This window comes from Tetrao urogallus, assembly GCF_951394365.1.
Source record: "Tetrao urogallus genome assembly, chromosome: 9".
Classification (NCBI taxonomy): Eukaryota; Metazoa; Chordata; class Aves; order Galliformes; family Phasianidae; genus Tetrao; species Tetrao urogallus.
The window spans coordinates 14,341,644-14,351,775 of NC_136822.1; positions in this window are offsets into that span (position 1 = coordinate 14,341,644).

Consider the following 10,132-nt stretch of genomic DNA (forward strand, 5'->3'; position numbering starts at 1 on the left):
GGTCCCAGCATTGCCCACGGCATCGTTCCACCATCTCCTATTACCGCTGCATCCACCTCCTGTTGACGGTCGCTACATCCCAATCTGTGGCAGTGCAGCTGTCCTGCATCCTCCTCCCGCTGCTCTGCCCCCTGCAGCCCATCACCCTGCAGAAGATCGACGTGTATCCTTGGTGCCAGGAGGCAGAGCCCTGCCCTGACATGCACACGTGTCGTGTGCCGTGTGGGCTGTGCATGCTGGAGCCTGTTCCCTTTGCTGCGCATATCCCTGGTGCACGATGTGCTCGTGGCTGTTTGTCCCTGACTCACTTTACAGAATCACGGTCACCCTCTTCACCATCCTCTACCTGAACCCCATCGTGCTCTGGGCCCTCTGGGGCACCCGAGCGCAGCGCACACCGAGGCAGCGGATACGGCCACAGGGCACCAGAGCAGTGGATGGCACCATGATGCATCGATGCTCCACACAGCTCAATCCCACTGTGCAGGCACTTGAGCGCAAGGAGGTACCCACACCACCCATATCATCCCCTCTCAGTGACACCACCTGCACTGAGTCCCTAGCTATCCCCATCCCGAGGGTCACACCGTGCCACTCTGCACTCCCAGGCTTACACCTGCCTATGCTGTGCCCTATGGAAGTCAAGGTGAGTGTGGTGCCCGGTGTGATGCCCCAACCTGCCAGGCATTGTGGGGACTGTCCCCGTCCCACCCTGCCTGGCTGCTTCTGACCAACACCATCAGTGCTGAGACCATCGCTACCAACTCCTCCATGAGCTCACCACCATCCAACAACTGCTCGGTGCTGGCAGTGTGGACATCGCCCCATCTGGATGCAGCAATGTCCCAGGAACAGGAGAGCCAGCAGGTAGGGCAGTTACATCCCACAACCAGCACCAGCTGTGCCAGCAGGACGCAGCATGCCTGCAATGCCATGTTGACATCTGGCCCAGCCATGGAGATGGTTGTGGAGAGTGCAGTGCAGTGGGATGAATGGGATGGGGCAGCTGGGGGCTTCTCTTGTTTTCTGCCCCCATCCCCGCACAGTGGCCCCAGGGTCACTCACCCCTTCTCCCCACAGCCACTCCTGTCCTCACAGGCTGCTGCCTCAGGTAAAGGCCAGGAGGATGAGCAGGAGCTGAAGGCAGGTGAGCATCCATCCCTTGGTGCAGGCAGGATCCCCCTGCCTGCCAAAAAACCCTTCTGCACAGAAGGAAAAGAGAGCTCCCAGACACAGCCATTCACCCACCGGTCCCCAGTACCTGAAAGCTCAGGAAATCTCAGTCCCATGGGTGCAGTGCTCTGAGGGGCCACCAGCAGCGCCGGCAGGGTTCTGTCTGGTGGGTTAGCATTTTTCCTTAAACAAAACCATTTGGCCCTTGAAAACCTGCCCAAACAAGCTCACCAGAGCCCTCCTGCCATGCCAACGTAGCCCACGCAGCTGTTGGGTCAGCGTTCCAAATACTTGGAAAAGCTCTGGAAATGGAAATATTTGCCTGGGGTGGTTTTCCACCCACCTCTGGCTCCCTGGGTTGTGGTTGGAGCAGGCCCTGACTCCCAGGACCCTCACCTCCATGCTTTTCTCTCCCTCCCAGAGCCCAGTGCCATGCCAGGTAACGAGGACACCAAGGAGTGACAACCATCACCGACACCACGGGCAGCTGGCACGCATGGGAAGGCAGCTCATTCACCCAGTGTTCATGCTGTGGTCCATTTGGATAAACAGGCAATAAACACTTCCCTCCATGCACTTTTCTGCCTGGGACTGTGAATAGAGTCCATGTAGATCCATGTAGAGTCCATGTGGCTGGGGATGGTGACACCTGCACAGCACCACTGCCCTCACCCTATGGCTTTGGGTTCAAGGCAGTGTCCCCACTCAGCCCCGCCACCATCCCGGCAGCACCCCACTTAGCACTGGAAGCACGAGGATGGACAAAGCTCAAGATAAACAAATAAAGTGCGGCGACTGCAGCACTGAGAAAGGGACAGGAAAAGCTTTCCCAGGGTGCTGGGAGGAAACCACCGGAAGAGGAAGGCTGGAGCAGGACGGGGGCTGGATCCTGCAGCACAGAAACGCTGCACCGTCTGCCTTGCAGTGCAACACCCGAACACCTGCAAAGGTGGTGAGTGCGTGCTGCTGTGGGGTTGAAGGATGCAAGAGGTCCTGAGCCCTAAAGCGTCACCGTGCAACGGTCACAGCATCAATGTTTAATAGTCAGGGTGCCCCTATACCCGGCCTCAGTGCAGAGGGGTGGGGGCCACAGGGCCTGAGCCACACCACTGATACTGCCCTTGGAGCCCTGCCCACGGGTGGCCACAGATAAAGGTGGTCTGCGGCTCCCTGATTGCCCCTGGAAGGCAGCGGGCAGGGTGGGAGGAGACATCCCCAGGAGATAGGCCTGGAGGGAGCAAGAGGTGGGGACCCCTGGCAGAGCTGCAGACCCCCACTGCATGTCACTGCTTTGCAGTGGGGAGCACACCCTGCTCACAGAAAACCCAAAGCCCTGCAAACCCACAGGGCTCCCGTGCCTCAGTTTCCCCACTTGTAAAATGAGGAGCGATTCCTGTGGCAGGAGGGCAGAGGCAGCTCATTTGCTTCAATGCCTGGGGACAGCCTGTGCCAAGCACTATTTGTAGGACAGGGCTGGAGTTTCAGATGCATTTCACATGGGCCACGCTCCTCAAGGTCACTGCACGAGGCTCTGCTGCAGTCTCAGTGCTCTGCTCCAATGGAATGAATGAAGTCACGGAATGTGTGAACCCCTCGCCAGCTCAGTGGTGTCTTCCCAAAGCTGCTTCCAGTGTCAGACTGGATGTCCGGCAGCAGGAAAGCTACACATATCCATATAGGTGTGTGTGTACCTGTGAGTTTATATAATATATAGGTTCTTATACAACGTGTACGTGCTGCAGAGAGCCAGTAGGGGTGTGCCCCAAGGCAGTGTGTCCCGTGAACTGGTTATCACCCCCACTGGGGCCACAATCATGCTTCCCAAAGCAGTGCCCCAGGGGCCAGAACCAGGACCTGGCTGTGCTGGCTTTGCCCAAAGGTGTCCCGCTGCCCCCAGCACACACACAGAGCTGCTGTTTTACCGTCTCCAGTTGGGAGACAAGGAGGATGGTGGGAGGCAGGGCAGCCCGTGGTGGCTGGAAGAAGCAGAGCAGGGGCTGGATGGAGCCGTTCTGCAGCTGGACAGAGGCCATCAGAGCAGCTTTGATGGCTCTAGCCACCCCTTCCTTTTGAACCCAGCCCCACAGATGGGGCACCTGATAACCTCTCTGCCTCCACCATCAGCCTAGCAGCTCCAGGCTCCTCTCTGTCTGCTTTTCCTCCCAGAACACCAGCATCCAGCGGGGCTGTGCTCTGCGTGGCATGGGCTTTGTCACCTTCAAAGGGGCTCGGTGTGGGGGTCCAAAGGAAGCATTGCAGCCAACAAACACACGGAGGCTCTGCTTCCTCCTCGCTCCTAGCAGAGCCAGAGGTTTCCTGCGGGCAGCCCTGAAGAAAGGCGCCTTGTTGGAAAACAGAGGGGCTTTTTTTCTCTCGTGGCCACCTAAAATATCACGTGTCACTGCTGATGTTTGCATTTTGAGAAGGACGAGGTAGAAGCGTGGGCTCCGGGGCATTTTTTTTGGTCGAGAGTTTATTTTCTTATCCGTCTGTCTCCTATTAGGAGCTCGCAGGTGGAAACGCTGAGGCTTATAGAAAGGCACACCTCATCCCCGCAAATATTCTCTCCAAGAGCCAGCACACACACAGAGTGTTTGGGAAAGGGCAGAGCTGCTTCTGCCCATCCCGCCCCATCGAAGGGTCAGCGGTGGGGAGCACACAGCCAGCCTTGACATTGTCACTGCATGTGTACAACGTGGGCACCGTGACTCTGCATGAACATCGGCACACGCTCGTTTGGCATCACTTAATTAACAAAGCAGCTGCTCTGAGCAGCTGGGACGTGCACAGGCAAAGCAGGGCAGTCTCAAGGCAGGGGTGATCACACCCAGCAAAATCCACAAGTGCTTGCTGGAGGGGGGAAAGAGGCTGGGAGGTGCCTGCACCCACACAACAGCCCTAAGGCCAGTCCTGAGACTGAGCAGGGCCGAAGGATTGGTCCCTGCTGACCACTTCTCTACGGCTGTGACTCTATGACTAAACCTCAGGAGGTCAAAACAAATACCGGACAGCTCTGGTCACTGAAAACAAGCTGAGCCTTTTTCCATTGCCTTCAGAAGTTTTTTTAGCTATTGAGACAAAAACACAAACATTTTTTTTTTCCACACCAAGTCAGCTTCCCCATCAAGCAGCACCCTGGCCCTGCTGCAAGCGCATCCCCAGGGAAGCACATAGGACAGGGACGTGCCTGGTGCTGGTGCCAGGGTGCAGGGCTGTTGCAGGGTAGAACAGCACACACCAGAAGGTCAGCACACCCAGTTTCCCAGCACTGTGCCTCTTCTCCAGCCTGAGGTTTACCGTTGAGGTGCTTTGTGCACCCAGGGAAAGCAGCACCGCTGCAGGACCTCTGCTTGGAGGCACCAGGTTGTTGTGAATGAAGTCACAGGTGTACCTGCAACAAACCTGCACTAAGCGCCATTGCTCGGCCACGCTCTGGCACGCTGCAGCAGGTAGGCTGCCAGCCAGGGAAGGTTTTGCAGCTGTCAGTAACAGGCAGTTACAAGTAGGCAGAGTTCCCCTTCTCCCTGCTAACACCCACCCCAGTTTAAAACCCTTTCTTTTCTTTGCTTCCGGATATTGCTCAGAGAGATTAATCTGCCTTGCAGCAAGGCTTTCCAGGGGGCTCACAGCACAAAGCAACGCCTCTGATTTTGAAGGGCTGCCCGCACCTGCTCAGTTAATTACCCTGACAATGGCTTCAGCAGCAGGAAAGCCACCGGGACCAAAAATCTGCACAAAGCTGCAGGGAAAGCACCAGCCTGGCCCAGATGTGCATGGGCTGCAGCAGCTCCGGGTGCAGAGCCATCACTCTGCTCCTGGGAACGACTTTCCCCTGCAGAGCGTGACACGGTGCTGCCTTCTCCTTTATTGTTTTTATTTCCCCAATTTGGGCTCCTCTTCTGCCAAGAAATTCATTTCAAAACCCCCAAAACCACAGATACAGGTGGTCAAGTTTAATCTAAAAGCCAACACGCTCCCTTATCTGGGAGGGCGGTTCCCACCGAGCAGCTCTGGCTGCTGCTATCGTTATGCAGCACTACTGCTCTATGCACCACAGAGCAAATCAGGGGGAAACTCCCAGCTTTACAGCCTCTTCCCAGGCCCTTTTACGGTGAGCAGAGAGGGACTTTTGCCCCTTCCTAGAAATGGACATGGGGGGCAGGTGGGAGCTGGTTGCTGCGGGTGACCCATCCCCATGTCCCACACTCCAACGCCATATGGAAGCACTACAGATCATAGGTGGCATCCCTGGTTTGGAGGGACTCAAACCACAAAGTCTGCCGAGGAAAACTCCAAAAGCTCCCAGATTCAGAAAACAGCTGATTCAGGGGAAATGCCTGTGAAAAGAAAGCACTTTGGAAAGGTGTCTGAGATGCCTGCCCAGAGAATCAGGAAAGAGAGAGGCAGTGTTTTGCACTTGAGATACAGATGAGCGAGGAGCAGAACAAAGAGGGGCCAAGGGAACTCGTGAGGTTCCCATGATGTGGGGCTGAGGACCCTCTGAGCTGTATCCCAGCCCAATGCCCGCCTTCTCCTCATTGCCTTTTCCCTTTCCGCTTCCCACCTCCAGCCCCCAGAGCAGCAGGAGCCAGGCCCAGGGGTGCGATCAAACACGCAGAACTCAAGAGCAGAGCTGCTTTGATGCATCCCCCAGCTTCTGTGCCTATTGTGCTTACATCCTGAGCTTGTTTGTGTGCTGGTCCCCAGCCCCACAGCCCCCTGCTGCTGCCTGGCTCAGGCACTCCCAGGCAGTAGATAAGTGCAGCCAGGCTCACTATCGGGGCCAGGTGCAGCCCCATAGATAGTGGGACTGTAACCACACTGACCCCACAGCACAGAGGGCTCTGGATTGCCAACGGCGCCTGCCCCATCTCTTGCCAGCCCTGATGCCCACTGAGTGCTGTTCGTTGGTGAAAGCAGTATCAGCCCCGTGCATGCTGGAGATTTGTTCTCGTGCTGCCGCTGTCCCCTTGGGAAGGGCCAGCATCTTGCCAAAAGCCATAACTGGTGCCTGGGAGCAGTACAGCGAATGGTTTGCTTGGAGCACAGGGACAGCTGTTTGTCCTGGCTGTCCTGAGTCAGATGGGCAAGGTGTGCTGCCACCAAGTCACCACAGCTTCCCAGATCCCAAAGCAGGGAACATCTCCCAGGCCTTGGTCTTTGCCAGTGGCCCCATCTCCATGTGTGCCCTGAGCACAGACAACAGCCCCCATTCTCCCTGCAGGCAGGGTCACTCCCACTGTGCAAGGAGCACAGAGGGATCCCCAGGGCTGTGGAGAGTTAATGTCCCAGCAAAAAACAATGTTTGCAAGCAAGGAAGCCCAGGTGAAAGATGCAGGTTGCTTTAAACCTGCTGGGACATGGTACAAGCTGGAGCCTCTCCCCTGACCCTCTGTGCTGGCCTCTGGCAAGAAGCACTGCTGTAGCAAGAACCTCCATCCCTGCTTCCCTCCTGATGCAGCTGCTGGAGGGTTTGGGGTCTTGTGGGAAGACAGAAGTCCCTGAAATAGGGTCTGCATGTTTGTGTGAGTCCCAGAGCACAGCGTCCTGGGCCAGAGCCTCCTCTCATCTCCGCAGCTCCTTGGGCCAGCTGAGGACAAGGAGCCGGGCAGGACCCAGGTGCTTCCCGGGGAAGGACACAGGGACAAGGGTTATCTCAAAGGGAAGACGCAGTGCTACCTGCCGTGCCTCCACTCCCTCCAGGGCTTTTTCCTGGCTGCCTGTTTTCCTTTGCTATTTATCTCCGGGCTTTTGTTTTCCCTCTGTTTTTAACTAATCACCAAAACTGTGCTGCTGATCACACAAGTGTCAGCCACTCCGTAAAACAGAAGTGAAACTGTATCTTTGCTCTGTTTGGTCTCATGTTCCAAGATGAAGGACAAGGTCACATCATGGGGTTGAGGAATGAAGGAACAGAGGGTCACTTGAGCCCAAGTCAGGGGATGCACGAGCTCCTCAGGAGCTCAGAGAACACAGAAACAAACATCTGTTCAGAGGGTGGTGAGGCGCTGGCACTGCAGCCCAGAGAGCTGTGGGTGCCCCATCCCTGGAGGTGCCCACGGCCAGGTTGGGTGGGCCCTGGACAAACTAAGCTGGTGGGAGGCAGAGTGTTGGGACTGGGTGGGCTTTAAGGTACTTTCCAGCCTAACCATGCTGTGATGCTATGATTCTGTGATCTATAAACACCAGGGCCAAGTTGCCATGAGAAGGAATGCCTCAATAGAAGCTGGCACCAGGACTTCCAGCCTGCAGCAAACGCAATGTAAAAGGGTTTGAACTGCTTTCATGCACCACGCTGCATCTGAAGAACACAACATTTTGGGGTACAGCACCACCAACGCTAGCTGTGGTGCAAAAATATCTGTTTCTGAAGAGTTAGTTTAATTTCTTTTCCTAACAGGTGTGGAAATGGGGAACTGCTGAGCACACACCCTAAGATACTGTGAGAGAAAACAGAAAACACCTGTGGTGAACATGTGTTGTGGAGAGCTGGGGCTGGCACAGCACAGTGCATGGCAACAGCTCTGAAACAGAGACAGCGGCTGATGGAGAGACAGAAATCTGTGACTGCTTTTCAGCATCGCTCCTCTGAGATCTCCCAAAGCTGTGTTGGTGTGTGCACAGTGTACTGAGTGCTGAACACAGCAGCACTGCCAGGGAATGGACTGGAAAGCCCTGTTGTAGGTTTTACAAACAGGGAACTGAGACGTCGTGTGGTTTTAGTGGGTTGCACATAGGCCTGCCTGGAACAAAGCAGAAGGAAAGCACCTTCTTCTTAGCAAGCCTTTGTGCAATCACAGCATCACTGGGGTTGGAAATGACCACTACGATCATTTAGTCCAACTGTTGACCCATTCCCATGGTAGCACGTCCTGAAGTGCCACATCTCCACTTGATGTTCTTGAACATCTCCAGGGATGATGACCCCAACACCTCCCTGGGCAGCTGTGCCAGTGCACCACTGCTCTTTATGAGAATAAACATTCCTAATATCCAACCTGAAGCTCCCCCAGAGGATCCATCCATCCCCTTTCTGCACCCTCCTGCACTGTTGGCTGCCCAGGGCACCAAGGAGGGCAATGCCCACCCATGTCCAGCAGTGGTACAGCTGCAGCACCCAGCTCTGCCAGGAGCATGAGCCCCAAAGCCAGAGCTGGGGCCACAGCTGCTCAGAGCTGGCACATCCCACCAGTGCTCCCAGCTGCTGATATGCAGGAGGCCTCTCTCCCAGCAGCCGCATCGAGTTTCTGACCTGGCTAATCCCCCCCTTTATCAGCATAGGAATGTATTTCTTTTCATGAAACATAATCCTCTTTGCAATCATGTGTTCTGCCAAAGGACCAAATTTATGCTCCCATCTTTCTTTTGCAGGAGCGGATTGGAGGCAATAATCCATCCCTACCAGCTTTAACGAGCAAGGGAAAAATGAGCAGAGCGCTGCTGAGTGTGTGCACAGCAAAACCTTGAAGCAGAGTGCAGATCTGGCACTGCTCTGAGTGATGGGCAGAAGCTGGGAGCAGTGACCTTCACTCACACCCGAGCATGGAGAAGGCAGAGGAGGCTGTGGGGCCTCCCGTGACCATGGGCAGTGCTCAGAGGCTCAGTGATGGTCAATGCAAAATGCAAAGGTCTCTGCAGCTCTCCTGTTGCTCCCCATCAACAGCTTGACCTTGACCCAGTTTGTACTTTCCTGAATGCTCTGTTTGCACTGCCTTTGTTTGCTGCAGATCTTCATTGCCCAGTTATCGCCTTCACCACCCCCTGAGCCCCAGCCTGGCACTGCACTGCCAGCTGGGGATAGGCTTACCTAAGACAGAGGTGCTTTATGGGTTCCATAAACACACTCCACACATCATTTACTACTTTCACATTTATGCCGCTACGCTGTACTTCTCCTTAGAACCACACAACTCTGCTCCCGCCCTCTTTCAGAGGCCAGAGCTGCCCCAGGGAGGGCCGAGACAAAGGCTGGCGTGAAAGCAGGGATGAGGGCTGGGGTGAGGGCTGGCTGCTCAGAGCTGTGCAGAGCACTCGTCCTGCTGTGCTCCTGTCAGCACAGCACGGTGCCATTGTAACGGCACAGCAATACCAGGTAGCACCGCGTGGAAGGCTGCCTTTGTTCATTCACATCCAAAAACGCAGCCCTGGACACGCACAGGCCTGAAGGTCCGTGCCTGGTGCTCCCCAAGGAGGCAACCGTACAGGGAGGCAAGCACCAGGGCTGCTCCGAATGTAACACCTCCTGTGCTGCGCTGTTGACCCACAGCGGTACGGCGGCAGAGGTTGAACCTTCCTACTGATAGCCCGTCACATTCTGTGGGAGCAGCGGTGACGGGGGGGGGGGGTAAACAGAAGGCAAACGTGCGCCGCTGCATCCTGACCGCACCACCGAGCGACTACATGGGCCGCCGACGCACGAAGACAGCCAGGCGGCAGCGGAGCGGCGCCGTCTGACGGCGGTTGCGCGCCCGGAGAGCCAATCAGAGCGGGGCATTGGGGCGGGGCGGGCCCCTCCCAGAATGATCGGCGCGGAGGGCGCAGGGAACGGCAGTCGTGCCGCTGCGCGGCGAGCGGAGGGGGCGGCGGAGGTGCGGGAGCGGCGGGCGGGTGAGCGAGCGAGCGGCGGGGCGCGGGCAGGGCTGGGTGGGAGGGAGGAGCGGGGGAGAGCGAGCGAGAGAGCGAGCTGAGCCGCGCTCAGGTGCGGGGCTGAGCGCGGGGCGGCCTGCAGCGGGCTGGGGGTGGGGGCCGTTCGCACGCGGCGGCGCTGACCTTGAGGTGCCCGCGGGGCGACGTGCCCGCGGCGGGCGGCGTATCGGCACGGCCTTATCGCGCGGCCCCCAGTCGGGCTGAGCCCCGGCACCGCCCGCCTTTCTCTGAATCTAACCTTTTTTTTTTTTTTTCTTACCCCTTTTAATTTTTTTTTTTTTTAATTTCTCCCCCTGCTGCATAGTGGGGGTGC